We start from the raw sequence: 19,216 nt of genomic DNA, 5'->3' as shown, positions 1-19,216 counted from the left end.
GGCATTCCTGCTCCTCGGCCATCAGGAATCGGTAGACTGTCCACTCTGTGTACACATTGTCCCGGGAGCTCTGGACTAAATAGAAAGATCGAATGGAGAAAGAGAGGCCTGTAAAGAAAGTCAGAAGGCGGTCACTATACTTGTCCTTATATCCAATCTCACCGCTTTCCCAGGCTGTGCGCATTGACAGAACGGGAGCTGGGTGGGTGGGTGGGTTAGCCTGGGAAAGATTTCATGGATATCAGTTATCTTTTGAAATTTGCTTAGAAAATGAAATGGGGGGAAAAAAGCAGATAAAAGTAGCTAAGGCTTCTTAACAGCCCTTGGCCTGAACACTCTCGGCCATTTTGTAGATTGAAGCCCAATAGGCCCTACATAGGTGTGACTGGAACTCTCTCTACTCTAGAAAGAATTCATTTAGGGAACTGACAGTACTGCCAGGGACAGAGTCACTGATTCATAATCTTTCCACTGATGTCCTGATGCATTAGTTCAAAACATTTATTGAGCATCTACTGTGTGGTATACCATATGCTAGGCCCTGAGGCCATCATATAGGTCAGGGATCTAAGCGCATATTCTGTAAAGGTCCAGAGAGTAAACGTTTTAGGCTTTGTGGGCCATGAGGTCTCTGTTGCAACTACTCACCTCTGCCATTGTCCTGTGAAAACAGCCATAGATGGTTCATGGACAACTGGCGGAGACTGTCTTCCAATGAAGCTTTACTTATAAATACCCATCACGAACCAGATTTGGCCGTGGACCATAATTTGCCATCCCAGAAATATATGAGCAACATAGAGCTGATATTAATTGGAGAAGACTATATTTTCTTATTTTTTTGTTGTGTGCCAGAGTGGGATAAACAGGGACAAGAGGGAGTGAGGAAGCAGGGGGAGAACTGACAGGTTCCCAAAAGAGGAAATGCTTTAGCTGGGTCTTGAAAAATGACTTATAGTTCATCAATTTAAGGGGAGAACAACATTTCAGACACAAAGAACACCGTCTATAAGGGTCCAAATGTGTGAAAGAGTGTGACCTGTTCTGGGAGTGGGCAGAAGCTCTTGGTGCACTTGGAAAAATGGTAGAAAGGAAAGGCGTAAAGCGAACACATTTCTATCATGAAGCTGATGAAGTCTTGCTTTTGCCTATTGCATCAAAAATGATAGAACCGTCCCAAATCCAGGAGCAGAGACCTGTGACTTCAACTACCGGGGCAACAGTCTCAATCTGGACCATAATTTAACTCTATTCTATTCCAGGTATTAAACTAAGACATTAATCCATTTAAAAAATTTACTCCATTCAAGAACACTGTGAAGATAGTAGTGAGATCCATTTTACAAGTAAGGAAACGAAAACCATACTGATGACGCAGTTTGTGAAAATTCACATAAGGCTTCCTTGGCAGAAGTGGGATTTGAACCCGGGTCTGAGTGACTTCAAAGTTCATGCCCTCAAGCAGGAGCTCAGCTGTTCTCAAACTTAAATATGCATAATAAAACTTGGTGGGGGAGGGGTTTCATTAAATGCAAATTCCTAGACCTGCCCCCTGAGGGTTTTGAATCCCTGGTGGAGGAGGGCCTGGGTATTTGCATTTTTAGCAGGCACCCCCAAGTGACCTTGATGTGGGTGGTTCTTGGGGACTACACTCTGGCCGGTAAGTTACACTGCATCCTAAGCTCACATCCAAAGTAGGGTGACCAGCTGTCTCGGCCTTTACCCAGAAAGTCCCTCATCCCAGGGAACCCGGGACAGCTGGTCACCCTACAAGTCTCACTCAGGTCCACACACAGCGTTCCCAACACAGTGCCTGGCAGGTGGTACACCCTTGAAAAATACTCGTGGAACGAACGAATGAATGAATGAACACAGCTCTCAGTGGAAGCCCTGGGTTGATTGGCAGGGCTCCCCTGCAGCAAGAGATCTGAGGGTGTCTTCAAGGCCTAACTCATAGGGACAGCTTCTCCCGCTCCCCTGCGGAGTTAGTCACAGCCCCGGAAAAAGTGATGCCTCATCGTGTTCCCATTTGCGCTGACGTGTTCAGGCACCGCTTGTCCTTAATGCAAGAAGAAAGGAGAAGGAGACAGGAGTAAATCTCTTCTGTCATGATAACTCTTTCCGCCTTTCCACTGCCCTTTCCCCAAACTCTCAACCCTCCCCTCCCCTTCCACAGAGAGAGTGGTGGGGATTCCAAGTGGAACACTGAGATGGGGAGACTCTGCCTGGGATCCCTTGGTGACGCTCTTTGGCAAGTCAGTGACCCTCTTAGGACCTGAGAAACAGTACTGTCAAGCTGGGTGGGGCAGGGGTTGAACCCCTTTCCTGTGTATCTCACAAGGCTGGCTTGCATGTGGACAGGACCATGTAAAACAAGCACAGCTCAGATAATAACATATAGGGTTATCATAAACACCCATCCATGTACCATCTACCTACTCAGTGGGTGTCTTGAAGTCCCGGTGAAGAGCCAAGTAGGGCCCCAGGATTTTGGAATCTCACTAGTTCAGAACTTTTGGTCTCTGGGGGAGAAAGGCAGGTAACAAATCATCACACACACAGGGATGTAATTACAGTCATTGCAATCATGACGTAGCCTCCAAAAAAGAAGAGCACTTTGTCAGACCACATAGTAGAGGAACTGGCCCAGTCTTCGGGTTGATGGAAGACTTCCCTGAGGAAATAACACTTAAGCTGAGGGCCAGAGGTTGAGTTGGAGTTAGCCAAATGAGGAAAAGGAGGAATAGCACTCTAAAAGAAGGGAACAGCATATGCGAACACACTTGTACGAAGGGCTTCTTCTCTTTCTGTTCTCTTCGTCTCTCGCTCTCCTCTCCTCTTCCTCCTGTGTCTTTTTCTCCTTTTCTCCTTCATCTCCTTCTAATATTTTTCTTGTGTTTCTTCTAATGCGGTGAACATACAGTGATCTCTTTGCTGTTGTTGTTAAATAGATATCACCCACCCCCGGGCTAGAGAATGGGCTCCCAGTTCACATAAGTGCTGTGCGCTTTCCTTCCAAATTTCCACCTAGATATGCCCCGACACAAACATCAGCGTTCAGTGGTGTGAAATAAAACACAAGACCCCAGGGGACACCTCATCCTATTGCAAATCACTCCAGACCAGCATTTCTGGTCCTGACCTTGTACCAGCTCCCAAGCCCTCTGTGGGCTCCTAAGGTCTTCAGGTGGGTGATGCAGCCCCAGTGGAATCCGTTCACTTTGCAGACCTGGTAAAGAGTTTGGAAGGCATTTCCCCGGGAGTAGAAACAAGTGGCATCTTCTAGGAGAAACAGAACTCTTTTCACGTCGTTCCCTCTGATTCGTGCTCCATTAAAATAAACCTTTGGAGTCAGCTTCTGGTGCGAGCCTTAGGACTCTTCTAAATGTATCGTTTCCACAGAGACGTTTCCATTGTTAATCCCCAGGCGCCATGGATTTGACGCCCTGGTATTGGAGTACCAGTTTTGCAGCTATTTATTTACCAAGAGGGAAACAGAACAGTGGCTCCATTTGCTACTCTTAAATTTATTGTCAGTCTTTCTGTGTGGTGTAAAATTTTTAGTCATCTTCAACAGCTCTCAGAAATAAGCATTCCAAATATATTCGCCTACTGTACAAAGATGTGCTGATACCACTCCTTGCAATTTTTGCAAGAGAGGATGGGAGATAGTAGATCTAACTGGCGGGAAATGAATCTTGGGAAGAAAACAAAAATCCAGGGCCTTCGTAAAGCTTAGAAAATCTCAGGAATTGCAAAGGTGCCCCCTGGCATGGCCCGCTGAAAAGAGCCTAGGTTAATCACTGCAGATGGCGAGGGAGGGGGCAGGAGGATTTCTGAGGATTATGAAAGCAGTCAGGGGTCAAAGGACACTTTCTCTGCACAATGGTCACAACCAATGGGCCCACCGGGTCTCCCATCCACACTCACTAGCTGGCAACTTACACCCATCCAGCTCTTCTGCCAAAATAAAGGGAAATGGCCTGACATTGGCCGCAGAATTAGAGTCACTAAAACTCAAGCAATCTGGAAGTCCCCAAACCTTTCTGCCCAGTGGGAGAAGCTTCCAGAAAACAAACAGGAAATGGAGCACAGGTTCCCAACCATTTCACCACCACTGCCCCCCAATCCCCGCCAGCCAAAGGTATGCTGGAGCTGGTGGGCGGCAGCTTACGGGAGCTGCCCGGGCACGTCTCTTCCCAGCTCAGCGTGCTGAAACCCCTTAATTGGTAGCGTGAAATCAGCCGCGGTGGGAGTATTTACACCAGGAAATTTGGCAATTGCTACAAATCGGACTTCCGTTTTTCTTAGAGCATCATTTTGCCAGCACAGGGATGCCTACTATCAACCATTATTCATTCTCTATCCTCAGATCGCATATCTATTCATTCATTCACGTAACCTGTGTTTACTGAGCCCTTATTATGTGCCAGCACTTGGGAGTGGGAAATCCAGGCCCCATTTCATCTGCGTGAAAACCGTTCAGAGAAACAAGCCCCCTTGCCCAGAAGCACTCAGTGCCAGTCCTCTGCCAGGCACTGGGGACGCAGAGTGAAAAAGACAGACAAGACCCCTGCCCTTAGGGAGTTTACATTCCTTCCATTTAAAAATCTTCACGTATTATAAAATTCTTCATTCATTTTCCATTTTTGTAAATGACTTAAAAGCCTGTAAAACTGCCCATCAGAGCTTCGATCAGTTGAAAGAAGCAATGAGGTCACAATGAACTAACGTCCTCTCCCCAAAAGCAAAGATATTTTATATGACATTGGGCGGAGGAGATGTCTTATTGCAAGTTAGATTTCCATTCATATGACTGATTATCAAAAAGTATCCTAGATGAACCCCTGGAGTGGGAATTCCAGTTCCCACTTTATATATGAGAAATCTAAAGAGGTGAACTGGCAGAGACAAGGTTTCTCCTTTAGGAAATGGGATAAGAATAGAGCTTGATGCCACAGACCCCCAAACGGAACTGTGGGTGCTGTGTAAATAGGAAAGTGCTTTGCAAATGCCAGCGCTAACTGCCATGAGTATTAGATGTTAGCATTATATTACTACTACGATTAATCGTATGACCTGATGATACCAAACACGATCCTAGACTTTCCTTTCTAGGATAAAGAGCCTATGTTGCCTTTTTAGGGGTTGTGCCCCCATGTCATCCCTCCATGTGTTGTCTCTTGGGACAGTGGGATGGGAGAGGGGCAAAGGGGGTTGGAGAGCCGGGGTTTTCGGTGAGCACTAGTGCTCTGTAGTGCCTGAAACGATAAGCAGGAGAAGATTTCATTGGCTCCCCCGATCCAGCCATCAGGCTTGAGCCAAATCAGAGCCATCACGAGACCCTGAACCAGAGATGGGCAACAGCTGCTGAAAACCGAGGCTTCTCGTCCCATCCGCACAGTAAACCGCTCTTCCCAGCAAAACAAAATGTTCCCGTTCATAATTATTTATTTTTTTTTAAAAAGAAAGTCATGCAAGGCGTTAGAGTGGTACTGAAGCTGGTTGTGTTCAAAAACTCTAAAAATGATAACAAATGTTTTTTATTTTGTTTCATTTTCTTTTCCAAACCATATGGACATGCCAGCTCCATGCATCACTGCTTGTTTATTCTAGAGCAGCTGTCGGCACCCTGATAATGCTATAGTATCTCTCAAGTGCAGACTGCCAAACCACAGTATATGGAAATCATCTCTCAGATTGAAAGAAAAAAAAAAAAAAAGAAAACCCCACTTCACGGCAGATTCCAACCGTGAACTTCTGCAAGGAAGGGGGTCGGGGAAAGGGGTGCGGAATCCTATAAATAGGCTTAAAACTCAGTATTGTTTTCACCAGGATAACGCGTGACTCATCTGGTTAATCGCAACTAGTATTTGACCTTTCGAAAGGTACAATTTATGTTGCGTTGCCAAGTGCAACTTGCTGTTTTCTTCTCTTAATTACTAAACGCTGATTCAGAAGTCAGCCGCAAGAACACAGTTTGGAAACTCGATTCCCTATAGGTTTTAGGCGCTTTTTATGTATTTATTTGTTTTGACCATGAAAAAATAACCACTCATGACAGGGGTAACCAGCCAAAGACACACATCTCAGTCTGCTGTCCTGGAATCACCCGAAACTTTTATTAGAGTCAGTTGACCAAGTCCAGCCCCTGCGTCCTACATGGAGAAGAATAAGTTAAGCAGAGGATCTGACCACAAAGAAAAGTCGTCCAGTTGGGAGGAGGCGGGCTCTGTGAGCATAGACTGTTGTACTTGAACTTGGCCTCTGCGGAACAAAATCCTACCTGCTGGAAGGATTGTTGTCCGTATATTCCAACACAAACAGCCGGGAAGAGGGCTAAGAAGGAAGAGGAAGGCAAGTCATGGGTGAAGCCTTGCTAAGCACAAGACACATGCGTTGTCTCAGCGAATCCCCACCAGCCCTCAGTGAGGTGGGTGAGATTATCCCCATTTTACAGCTGCAAGAACTGAGGCTCAGCGTGGGGGAGCAACTTGCACAAGGTTGTTGTGGGTTGGGTTGTATCCTCAAAAGAGATGCTGAAGACCTAACCTGCGATACCCGTGAACGTGACCTTGTTTGGAAAAGGGTCTTTGCAGATGTAATTAAGGTGCAAGTTCAGTTAAGGTCATACTGGCGTAGAGTGGGCCCTTCATCTAACATGACTGGTATCCTTGTAAGAAAAGGAGAAGAGACACAGAGACAGACACACACAGAGACAAATGCCATGTGAAGACACAGATGTGCACAGAAAGGAGACAATGTGAAGACGCACATGGGGACACCATGTGACATTGGAGGCAGAGATTTCGAGCAAAGCCAAGGATTGCCTTGCTGGCAACAGTAGAAGCTAAGAGAAAAGCACGGAACAGATTCTCCCCTAGAGGCTTCGGAGAGAGCAGGGCCCAGCCAACACCTTGATTTCAGACTTCTAGCCTCCAGAACTGTGAGAGAAGCCATTTCTGTTGTTTCGAGCCATTTAGCTTGTGGTAATTGGTATGGCAGCCTCAGGGGACTCATACAAGGGTTAATATGGTTTGGGCACACTTGACAATGGCTGGATATCCTTTACCTAAAGTGATGAAGAGAAACACGCTCTGTGCAGGAATTCCAACACATTTCAAAGAATTCCAGAGAGAAATGGGAAACACATGACAGGAAATTGAAGAACTGGGGAACTCCCTCCGTGCCCCACTTTCTACCAGGTGCCGAGGCTCCAGAGATGAGTCAGCGTGGTCCCTGCCTCGGAGAGCAGTGATCCAGTGATGCTGGCATCATTATCCCGACGTGTGGCTGAGGTCCCTGAGAATGGAGATAGAACCGTAAAGCGGATAATGGGAACTTGGATGCCAGACCCCCGTGCAGGCAGGAGCTGGTGACAGCTTCTTAGAAGAGGGGTGTTTAAAGCCCTGCTTGGTGGCTATGTGGGAGTAGATCTGGTGACAGGAAGGGGTGGCAATTGAGGAACAACTCCAAGTAAGGATCTCTGGCAGTGACGTCCACATTAGGGAGGTCGGGGGGCCCTAAGGGGAAAGGCTAACTGGTGCCGAAGCCATGTGTTGGCAAGAAGGAGGAGGCTTAAGCCTTCCCCAGAAGGCCTGGAATGGCAAAGTGATCAATCCCATGGGGCTCTGGTGGCCTGCTGCAGGTTTTACAGGCAGACAGGCAGGATGTCCGAGCTGGTTCTCAATGATTAATCCAGCAGGAGAGGAGCTTGAGAGCCAACTGCTGTGTCCAGACACATCCTTGGACCCTGGCTTTCTCAGGTTCGTTTATTTCTGGAACCAGTCAAGCCAGTTCAGGGGCTGGGGAACTACTGTCATTTATCTAAACCCGTGGGCTTCCAAGCCGTGACATATCTATTTGCCCTCCTCTCAAGGGACATGACATCATCTCAGCACAGACACTTAGATAATGTGCCCCATCGTCTCATTTGGCAAGAAAAATCCAAACCAAGGAGAAACCCCATCCCAGTCTGGGGGCCTCTGGGTAGTGGGTTTAGGCGTGTAGAACCATTGTCCCCATGTGAAAAATTCCCTGGGGGCGCTTCAATGTCTTAACATTCACTTAGCAAATTAGCAAACGAAGTTTCTTCCTCACTGCATGCTGCAGTTCTGACTTCTTCCTGGGTTTAAGCCTTTACACCAGTTAGTGTGAATACTTAAATCTCCATGTCTATTTTTGTCATTTTTTTGAGTGTCTATTTATGCCAGGCACTATGTTAGACTTTTACATAATTTTGAACAGTTGTACATTATCTCATTTAACTCTGACGGCATCCAGTGTTAGGATCCCTATTTTATAGGAGACTGAGGCTCAGAGAAGTTAAGGAACTTGTTCAGTTGGACCAGCTGGAGGGTGACAGGACACAGGCCTCCAGTACTGATCCCTTGATCCCAACCCTGTATTTTGACCCGCCATGTTACCTCTTCAAAAGATTCAAAGACGAGTGATGTCCTTTATTTTCTGGACCGTTAAAGAACAGGCTCACGGTCTGCCCATTTCCTGGCTTCGAGAGGGAGAAACTCCTCTCAAAACATCATGCTCCTGTGAACCCTATTAACTTACAGATTCTTCCGGGAATTTTCCTATTGCCAAACACACAACACACACACACACACACACACACACACACACACACAACTGAGCCCCTAGCAACATCCTCAGCCTTGGAAAGGGTCCCAGAAACAGCATGAAATCAAGGTTGCCAATCTTTTAACCCCCTGATCTAAGAAAAAAATCCTCATAATGTGTTTCAGGTGGTGACATTACCCCTGTCTCTCGCTCTAGGTAGTGATTGCTTTGCTGAAAAGTTGTGTGTAATTAATTATTGGTGAATCCAATGTGATTTAAAATTCACTAGCAGAACTTCTCTTAAAAGTAGTTCTACAGTGTCTTGGTTTATAAAATGAATAGTCCTCTCGTCCATTTACAAATTGTGATTTTGTAAAAAGCATAATTATGGGAAGGTGGTGAATCCCATCTGCTAAAGGGTTGATTGTTTCTTTTTTCCTTCCCCTCCTCAGAAGTATCTCTGACTTAACGTTTATCAGTCCCAAAACATTAGGGAATGGAAAGCTTCTAAATTTCCATTAGGTGTTTAACATAAACTCTTTAAACGAAGTCACCTCCCATTAGATATATGCATTCCAAATCTTTGGGTCTCAGTTTTCTCTTAAAAAACTGGATTAAATATTCTTTTCATTAACTTCTGTTTCTCATAGTCAAATGCTGTTACATCTCCCAGGCTCTCCAAGACAGAGTTTGTGGATATAGAAGTCTAGCATTAAGCTAGAAATGCTGAAGAGAGTCCCTTTTCACACACACACACACACACACACACACACACACACACACACACACACACACACACACAAATTATGAATTCTAACCAGGAAAGAGAAATGAAAATAAGCAGATTAGGTACTTCCGTGGTGGTGCAGTGGTTAAGAACCTGCCTGACAATGCAGGGGACACGGGTTGGAGCCCTGGTCCGGGAAGATCTCACATGCCACGGAGCAACTAAGCCCATGCGCCACAACTACTGAGCCTGTGCTCTAGAGCCCGCGAGCCACAACTACTGAAGCCCGCGCACCTAGAGGCTGTGCTTCGCAACAAGAGAAGCCACCTCAATGAGAAGCCCACGCACCGCAATGAAGAGTAGCCCCCGCTCGCCGCAACTAGAGAAAGCCTGCGTGCAGCAACGAAGACCCAAACACAGCCAAAAACAAATAAATAAATAAATAAAAAGAAAAGAAGCAGATTACTAAAGCCACCTGGTTTAGAAGATGCCTCTTACACACACCAGTACACCAAGCTGTACGCAGTTCACCTACTAGAGTCCTCACTGAGAGGAGCAATGAGTCCATGGAAATAGCAGCCTTTAAAAGATCATACCCTTTCTACAGCTCCAATCAACCTGATTCCAGATGGAGCCTGCAGGCTGGAGGAGCTGCTTCTGGGAGGAGGGGAACGCGGTCTTTCCAGAGGCAGACCAGGCCACGCCTGGTGGGGTGTTGGCTTACAAGCTGGGTACACTGACAACTAACTCCGCAAATGCTAGTAACTTGCCACCAGGAAGCAAACGCCGGACAAAACTCGTGAGGAGTTAGATTTGGTTATGATTGCTGGATGGGAATCTAACAGCTGATCACAAATGGCAAAAGCTTGAGTTTTATTTAGTTCTTTAGCTCTCCCCGGTTTTTCTATCTTTGTCTTCTCTGAAATAGCTAAAATTAATGGCTAAAAGCATAACTCTACACTTTACTGTGTTTCCTTTACAAAATTTCTGGAACTCTCTAAGCCTCCCTTTTCTTATCTTTAAAGAAAGCATAACGTTGCTGTGAGGATTAAGTAAATACACATTTAAGACTATCCCTGGTCCACAGAAAGCAGACAATACCTTAAATGCCCTTGTTTCTGCTGTTGTAGTAGTGGTGATGGTGGTGTTGATGGTCGTGGTGATGATGGTGTTGACGGCAGTGATGGTGGTGGTAGTGTTGATGGTGGTGATGATAGTGGTAATGGTTGTGCAAGTTGTTACTGTGATATCCTTGGAACTAAGACATATTCACCATCCTTGATTCAATGTCTACTTTCCCACCAGCCTCTAGATCCACTCAACCTCTAACTATCATTCTTCTCTTGATGTCTCCATATGACTGCCCACCTGATATAAGAATCTCTTGCCATCTCCCCTCTCCCTATTCCCCTTCCCAAATTGAATTCTCCAACCCCAGGGCCATTCCACCTGCCCCACTGAATCCAAACACTCTATTAAGGGTCCTCTATCTCTGCCATGTACCTCTATTTTTTCTTCTTCCCCTTTTCCTCTTTTAGAGTCACTATGGCTCTTTTCATTTCAATTCATGCCAAGGCCACTGACTCCTGAGACAGCTGGCATGAGAAGGTAGCCCTGGCTACTCCCTCATGGTTTCTCACAATCCACCATGACTCAACCCTCACAGGTAGCCACCTGCAGGATGACCCCCAGGGTCCAACATCAGCTTTTTATACTCCCATGGGGTCTCTAGCCCAGCTACAATGGTGACAAACACTCCCTGCTGGTTCCAGGTAGTGATCTCTTTTTGGTGCCTATCGCATTGCTAAGCTCCCCGTGAACACGGAAACCCTGGCTGAGAACACTGCCCTTCACAGGCTGAGAGAGCAGCCCGTGGTACTTAGGACAACACCGTATTCGATAGCACAAGCCTTGAAGTCAAAGAGGTCAGGAGTTACATTCCGATCCTGACAATATTGGATGACCTTGACCTTGATAGGTTATTAAGCTCGAAGTATCAGTTGCCTCATCTAAACAATGGAGATACTAGAAGCTACCTCTCAGGGTCAGTTGAAGATTAAATGAAACAATGTATTTAAAATGCTGAGGTTGCCACCTAGCATATAACAAATGTTCAGTAAATATCTCCCACAGTTATTTCTCCTTGACTTAAACGTACAAAGTATAATCCAGCAATACCTTTATTAAGGGTCATTCCTCTTGTCCAACTTGAGAGAGATTCTGACTTCAGATGACAGTCCCAGTCGTGGAGGCCCCAAATGAAGATGCTGAGACCTCTCAAATAAGCAGAGGGACAGGGAAAGGTACAGTACATGGCGTTGAGATCTAGAAAAATAAGAAAATTAGGCCCCGCTTAAATTACCTTTACCCAGCATTAATCACAATGAATGTAGCAGGAGGTCTATTTTTGTACCAACATTAGAGGTCAAAGCCAGTGGAGATGTTGAATTCTTTTTTTCTCCTTCTCAAATTACTCAGGACTCAAAGTAGAAAAGATGACCTGTTGGTTTGCTGACTGGAGATTTTAGACAAAGTCATGAGGCACTGACTTTTCTCTCTCCAGGACAGAGTAAGGTGAAGCTTTGTCAACCACCTGGCTGATGTCATGGCTGTTGACAGTTGATCCTAATAATGTGGTCGGCAGTGTAGGCCAGGGACTCCTGTACAATCTACTCTGGCTCCTGAATTTCCCATACAGGCTGTCTCCATTGATCAGATATAATCGAATAATGGCTGAAATTCTCCTTCTCCATGGGCCCTATAGGCCATTTCTTTATGACATGACCAAATTGTCCATAGCGCATTCAATTTGTTTTAATGGCCAACACAGAGGCAATTAAGCGGATTGACTGTGCAGCGATCCAAATTGTCCATTAAGAAGGTGGCCAGAATAACTGAACCAGAGGCAGGTACCCCCCCATCCACTTATTTTGGAATGTCTAGTCTTGGCTGCGCCTTTAATTTTCTTAAAACCCCCGTTAACTAGTTCTGTTTAACGTTGACGCTACAGATTTTTAGAATGAAGCAAAGCAATTTGGGAAAAGAAAGAGGGATTTTTCGGATGATCCTGAACCTTCCGATCTGAGTGAGGCAAGAGGAAGTAAGCACCTCATTCAAGTTCTGAAGATTTACGAGGATTCGAGAAATGAAATGCATTGGTGCTGATTGCTCCTAATACTCGTTTTATGAGGGGGAATTTATCTTCCCACATTAGCAGCCCCAAGGTTATGATCTGCCTCTATAATATGTACCTGCATTTGAACAACTGACAATTGACTTCATCTGTTCCTACTGTGCTAATTCAATCCGCAAAGAAAAACTGCTCTTGCCGGAATTTTAAAGATGAAAAATGCACCCATTATATTATTGAATACAATTGATCTTTGAACACATGTGTGTTTAGATAAATGCATTTGATTCCTTTGGAAAAAAATCAGAGGCACTGTGTATTCGCAGGCTTGTTTGGTAGGGAGGAGCGGAGTGTATCTGCTAAGACGCTTTTGCCGAGAAGTTTAACAGTAGAGGGCTAGTTGTTGCCAACAGAAGGAGGCGAAGATGATTGGGATCAACCTGATCTCTCTCAACTTTCATGTTGAGGGTGTTTCCTGTTCCTATTTTCTGCTGCAACTGGCACTTTTCCTTTATCTATTTGTCATCAATAGTCATTGGGCAAAATCAAGAGAGAGAGCAAATTAATAAATCCATCTCAGCTTCTTTCCAAACAATACATTTCTCCTACCATTTGCTAAAATGAATAGTATCTTAAATGGATATTGTGTTTTTTGACTTTTAAAACACATTTTCAGTACAGTCTCATTTTGAATAAGTGAGGGTTCTTTCTAAGATAGATATGGTTATCTCCACTTGATGAAGGAAGCACAGAAAAATGAGTGATTCACCATCGTTATCGTGATTGGTGGCAAACAGAAGAACCAGGGCTGCTGGCTTGGAGCCTGGGATTGCCCTCAAGATAGACCTGAGTTTCCTGGCTGGCAAGCGGTATCCAACTGAGTAACCTGTAGTCACACTGACCGTCTACGGCCAAGAATCTCAGTCTAGGAGGAGGACAGGTCATCTCACCCACCCCATCCCCAATGTCACAAGTCCCCTGAGCCCAGGCAATTTTCTTAGAGGCAACAGGTAGCAAGGTGAAAAGTGAGGTATCTGGATTTGAATCCAGCCTGTGCCATTGACTAGTCACATCTCAGCTCCTCGTTTTCCTTACCTATAAACTAAGGGTAACAACAGTATCTACTTCACAGTTGTTCTATTTTCTCTCGTGACTGGCTTTGTGATTTCTCTCCTGTTGACCAGTATGTACTGATTGGACCACCATGAATACCTAGCACTCAGTAAATATTTGTTGAATGAATAAATGAGGAATAAGCAAGATCCAAATATCAAGTGCCTGGTATGTTGTCATAAATACTCAATACATGTTCACTACTGGTGGTAATAGTATTAGTAATGGATTGTATCAGAAAGGTAGAGACCTAGTTCCTGCTTCTCTAAAATGGGCTAAATAATATTGCTCTCTTAGGATTATTGGATACTCTAGAAAATTCTGTGCAGAATGCCTGGCATGGAATGTACTCTCAGTGTTTCTGTAACCATTATCATTATTATTATCATTATTAATATTCAAAGCTCTGGGATCCCTCCAAGACTTTGTATACCAGCAGAAAATGGAAAAGGTTATTAGCATCCCCACCATATGCTCACCATATGGCAGAAGTTTTACCTACAACACAGTAACTAGCCTATGTAGAAAATATTCATATTCCTGATTTGCCGATGATGGAGACTGAGGCTCAGACCTATACAGGGTCATGGCTGTGGGGCTTGGGTGCCATTCTGCTCTTCTCTCAAGTCTTAGATTTTTTTCGGACAATGTGTCACCTCACTAGTGGCTATTGCCCGTCATCACATTGAAGTGCATTGTTCTCTAGGCATGAATGAGAGAGGGAACTCTGGGGGGTGGGGAAGAATTATGTTAAGACGGTTCTGGTTGCTCCCCCATTGGTTTGAAGAAAGGGCAAGGACTCTTTTTTTTTTTCTTTTCCATGGAGGGGCATTTTATTTTAAATATAGCAGTGTGTACCTGTCAATCCCAAACTCCTAATCTATCCCCCTACTTCCCCCCTGGCAACCATAAGTTCCTTCTCTAAGTCTGTGAGTCTGTTTCTGTTTTGTAAATAAGTTCATTTGTATCATTTTTTTTAGATTCTGCATATAAGCAATATCATATGCTATTTGTCTTTCTCTGTCTGACTTACTTCACTTAGTATGATAATCTCAAGGTCCATCCATGTTGCTGCAAATGGCATTATTTCCTTCTTTTTTATGGCTGAGTAATATTCCATTGCATATATGTACCACATCTTCTTTATCCATTCCTCTGTCAGTAGACATTTAGGTTGCTTCCATGCCTTGGCTACTGTAAACAGTGCTGCTATGAACATTGGGGTGCACGTATCCTTTCGAACCACGTTTTTCTCCAGATATATGCCTACGAGTAGAATTGCTGGATCATATGGTAGTTCCATTTTTAGTTTTTTAAGGAACCTCCATACTATTCTCCATAGTGGCTGCACCAATTTACATTCCCACCAACAGTGTAGGAGGGCTCCCTTTTCTCCACACCCTCTCCAGCATTTATTGTTTGTAGACTTTTTGAGCATGGCCATTCTGACTGGTGTGAGGTGATATCTCATTGTAGTGTTGATTTGCATTTCTCTAATAATTAGTGATGTTGAGCATCTTTTCATGTGCCTCTTGGCCATCCATATGTCTTCTGTGGAGAAATGTCTCTATAGGTCTTCTGCCCATTTTTTGATTGATTGGCTTGTTTGTTTTTTTGATATTGAGCTGCATGAGCTGTTTATAAGTTTTGGAAGGACTCTTATCTAAATACCTGGCGTATAGCAGGGGCTCAGTAGGTAGCTACAGAACGGGTGATAAGCCCCTCCTCAGACAGAGGGAGGGTCAGAGGGATAGTGTTCTCAAGGCCTAGTCACCTGCGTTGGGCCCCAAGCAAAATCCCAGAGGCTCCATTTAAGAAACTTGAGCACAGTGGCTCTTTGTCCTGATATCACTATCATAAACACTTTGAGGACATATCTCCTAGTTTCTCTCAATTTAGAGAGCAAGTATAGCTTAGTGGCCCTAAGTTAGTGCCTTCCCTTCTGCCCTTACACGCGGCTCCCCCATAGTCCGTTCAGCAGATGCCCAGTCGTCCGCATTTGCAGAGTCTACGGCAAATTTCCTAATACCTGTGAACCACGAACCACCTTATCAACGCTTCTCTTCTCTTATGGTGGCACAATTAGGCAGATGGTAAAGGTCTTTAAAATGAAAGAAAACCCTAAAAGAATATTGATTTTCTATTACAGAGCCGTAATAGTAAATGTATCATTCCAAACTGGAGAGGGGACCCATTTGGAAGGGACCCATAAATCTAAAACTATCTGCATGCAGTGACATTTTCTTTTTTTAAAGCATCACAAAAAATTATATGTATGGAAATAAAAATTTTTTTTTAATTATATATATGGAAGCTTGTCTATCATGAAATTACTCAGTTTGGATTTCCACTAATAAAATAGAAGTACTTGTTACTATATTAGGCAAGTCACTCCCATTATTAATTTGTTAGATAAATGGCTTCTATATCTTGGAACTTTAAATGAAATGGAATTCACTAATCCTAATTGCTTTGCCTTCTACCGGAATTTTTTCCCATTAGTTCAGCATGTTGTTTTTTTTTTGTTTTTTTTTTTCTCTCTTTTCCACTTGAAGAGAGGAGCCTTCTTCAACTTAAAGCCTTAGGGTATACTTCATGGGTTTATTAATTATCAGGTATTCATTCAGAGGGGTTAATTAAGCAATAACTTTCTGTTGACTGCGGTATACAAAGAATAAAAGGCTTGACTTCGCCTGCTGATTAAGCTGCTACTGACCACGCCTTCATTTTCCTCCCTGTGGTTGGGGGAAATAAAAGTCTTTGACCAGTTCTGGTCTTGAGTTCCAAGGCCACTCAGGAGGCCAGTTAAAACCAGTTCATATTTACAACTCAAGCCACCTTGAGATCATCCAAAAAAGAGAAGAGATTCCCACTTCTTGGGGGAAATTTTGTTCTTCTCTAATAACCACTCTTCTTTCTTTTTAACCCAAAGCTTAAACTTTTGCATTCTTCCTTTTTTCAACCAGTCGCTCACGATGCCTTTCTTATACTATGGCTTCCAAAAGTCTATGGCGTGTTTTTGAGCAGCAGAAGAGAAAGAATGAGTTTCTCCCCCGGCTCTAGGGAGTTTGGTGGAATTAAAATAAGTCACCATTGATAACTCCACAAGCAGGCGGGAGGGGTGGGAGCTTGGATTTTTTTCTTGATCATTTTCATCTCAGAGTACATCTACTCAGGTTCACGCTCAGTGGTTGTAGTTGCTAAAAGCGAAGTCCGGGTAGAAGCACACCATCCATGCAGGGGTGGTGGGTTCCTTGAAGGTTGACCAAACAGCTTAAGCAAGCAGGAAAAAGAAAAGAGATGACTGAGCGTCCTCTAACAGTGCTCCATTCATCCAGCTTTTAGGAGGGAAGAAAACAAAACCATTTTACTGTCAGGGTCTTGAAATGTTCTAGAATGTTCCTCCGGGAAGAGAGAAGAAGGAAAGCTCATGAAAAACCTACTCACCAGAGGCTCCTAATGCTCTAGTTCACCCTACCTGAAAATTAGGTGGCAACAGAGAAAATGGGAAACGGCACATCTGGGTTGGCAATCCCATCCTCTCCTGCTCCTCCGTCTTCCAGAATAATTCAAACCAGATGATACATTACCTGGGAAGATGCACAGCATATAGTGTAGTGGTCACAAAATGGATCTGGCATGATCTGCACGTGGATTTGAGCCATGGCTCTGCCATTTATTAGCTGAGTGATCATGGGCAAGTTATTAAGCTCTCTGAGACCCACTCACATATGATCTCATTCTTTCCACATTCTAGTTGATGACATAGGCATTTCTCCATATCATAGATGAGGGAAAGAAGGAATGCAGAGGTTAGGTAAATTACCCAAGGCCACACAGCTATCTCAAATGTTGATATGAAATCGAATAAGATGTATGTAAAATTTTTGGTACAGGACTGGTCCTACTAATTACCTGATAAATGTCAGTGGTTCCTATCATTATTACATCACTCATGCCAACTCAGCCAGCTTTTTCTTAGTTTAAATATTGTCCTCTTCTGAACGAAATAGGCCTCTACAAGGTGACAACACCTTTTTAAAAAATATTTCAGAAACAAAGCTATTAAGTATTTTTGGCATGGAATTCTGACCTCTTAACACACACACACACAAATAATCTTGCTCAAAAGTCTTTGTGTTTTATGAAATTTACAGAGTACCAAAGTTATATAGAGAAGCCATTCTCTGTATATGGAGATATACACATAGGATCACATAAAACCACTGCAATATACACCCTCGAGAAAGTACATCATCACATTCACACTGGGGAACAAAAATACATGTGCCATAGCGACTGTCTTCCAAGGGTATATATGGAAAGGGGGTGACAAGAGTAACTGTTCGGTGGAGAAACCTGACCAAGACTCCTTCAGCCAAGCCATCCAGGTCAACATCAACAGTGGTAACCCTTGTGACAGCATGATCCTTTGGTGCAGTAAGATGTGACGACAGTGGCCCTTTACCTCTGTGGTCGTCCTCTGCAAAATCCGTAAACCAGTAGGATCATGAGGAAAACCAGATGCCAGCTGAGGACCACTCTATAAGATGCCTGAGCAGTCCTCCTCAAAACTGTCCAGTTTATCGAAACCAAAGAAAGTCTGAGAAATCATCACAGCCAAGAGGATCCCAAAGAGACACGATGATTACACGTAATGTGGGATCCTAGATGGCATATCCTGGAACATAAGAAAAATGAGGTAAAGACTAGGGCAATCCAAATAAATCATGGACTTTAATTAATACTAATGTATACATACTGGTTCATTGATTGTAACAAATGTGTTATCCTCACGTGTGACACTGATCATAAAGGAAACTGCACGCAGGGGGGCATGGGAAGGATAATCTGGGAATCTGGTACTATCTGCTCAATTTTTCTGTAAATCTAAAACTGTTCTTAGAGTCTATTAATAAAGATGATAGCGATAAATTTTCAATACATTTTAAAGTGCATGTAACAAACAGAGGCCTGCCTTACTGACTCCACGGCAAGCTCCCACTCTGTACCCAGATTCAGGGGGACCACAGTCAGGCAAATCTAGTAAGATGAGTGTTCAAGACGATGGTCTTCGGCATGTTCACCGCCTGGTCTATAGTCTATCCGGGAGCCCATCTGGCCAGTAGGAAGATCCGTAGCCTTAGGGTGCCTCTGATACTGGAAGTCCCCAGTACAAATCTGGGTCCCTTCTGAAGCATGGATCCTTCTTATTGCACTGAGCCAGGGACTCAGTGAATGCATGGCGCCAAGCATCAACCTTCTCTCTCGCAGTCTGTCTGTGTCTTTTGGCCCTGCCTCTCTACTCCAGAACTGAGTCGGAGACGCTGAGGAAAGAGGCCACGCTCGCTTATGCATTGAAGTATGGTACAAATATTTATTAGATGGTTATTCTTGCCGGGCTCTATGTTTTGAGTAAGCTCCCGCCTTCAGAAAACTTAGTGCCCTGGAGAAATCAGGGAGATGCCCGGCTACTGGGTAACACCGAAGTTGTGATCTATAAGAGGAACCAAGAGGAGAAGCGGTGAAGGGCAGGATGGAGATGTAAATCTCCACAAGAACCAAGGGCAAGGGTCTAGAAGGACGGTGCTCACATATGGGGTCACTGGTACACAGACCTGGGGTCCCTCCCGTGAGCCTGCAGCCCTCTCTTTAGATGCCTCATCCCAGGC

At 44.3% G+C, this 19,216-nt stretch overlaps 1 protein-coding gene across 2 annotated transcripts in view; it reads left to right on the top strand.

Annotated features, from left to right (window-relative positions):
* Window positions 1–19,216, top strand: part of LOC309649319 (uncharacterized protein) — a 213,452-nt gene that overhangs the window by 45,628 nt on the left and 148,608 nt on the right. The gene's annotated exons all lie outside the window — the stretch shown is intronic.

The sequence above is a fragment of the Balaenoptera physalus genome (assembly GCF_965194825.1).
Source record: "Balaenoptera physalus genome assembly, chromosome: 19".
Taxonomy (NCBI): Eukaryota; Metazoa; Chordata; class Mammalia; order Artiodactyla; family Balaenopteridae; genus Balaenoptera; species Balaenoptera physalus.
Note: the sequence above shows the minus strand (reverse complement) of the source record. Positions and strands in the feature narration are given on the sequence as shown.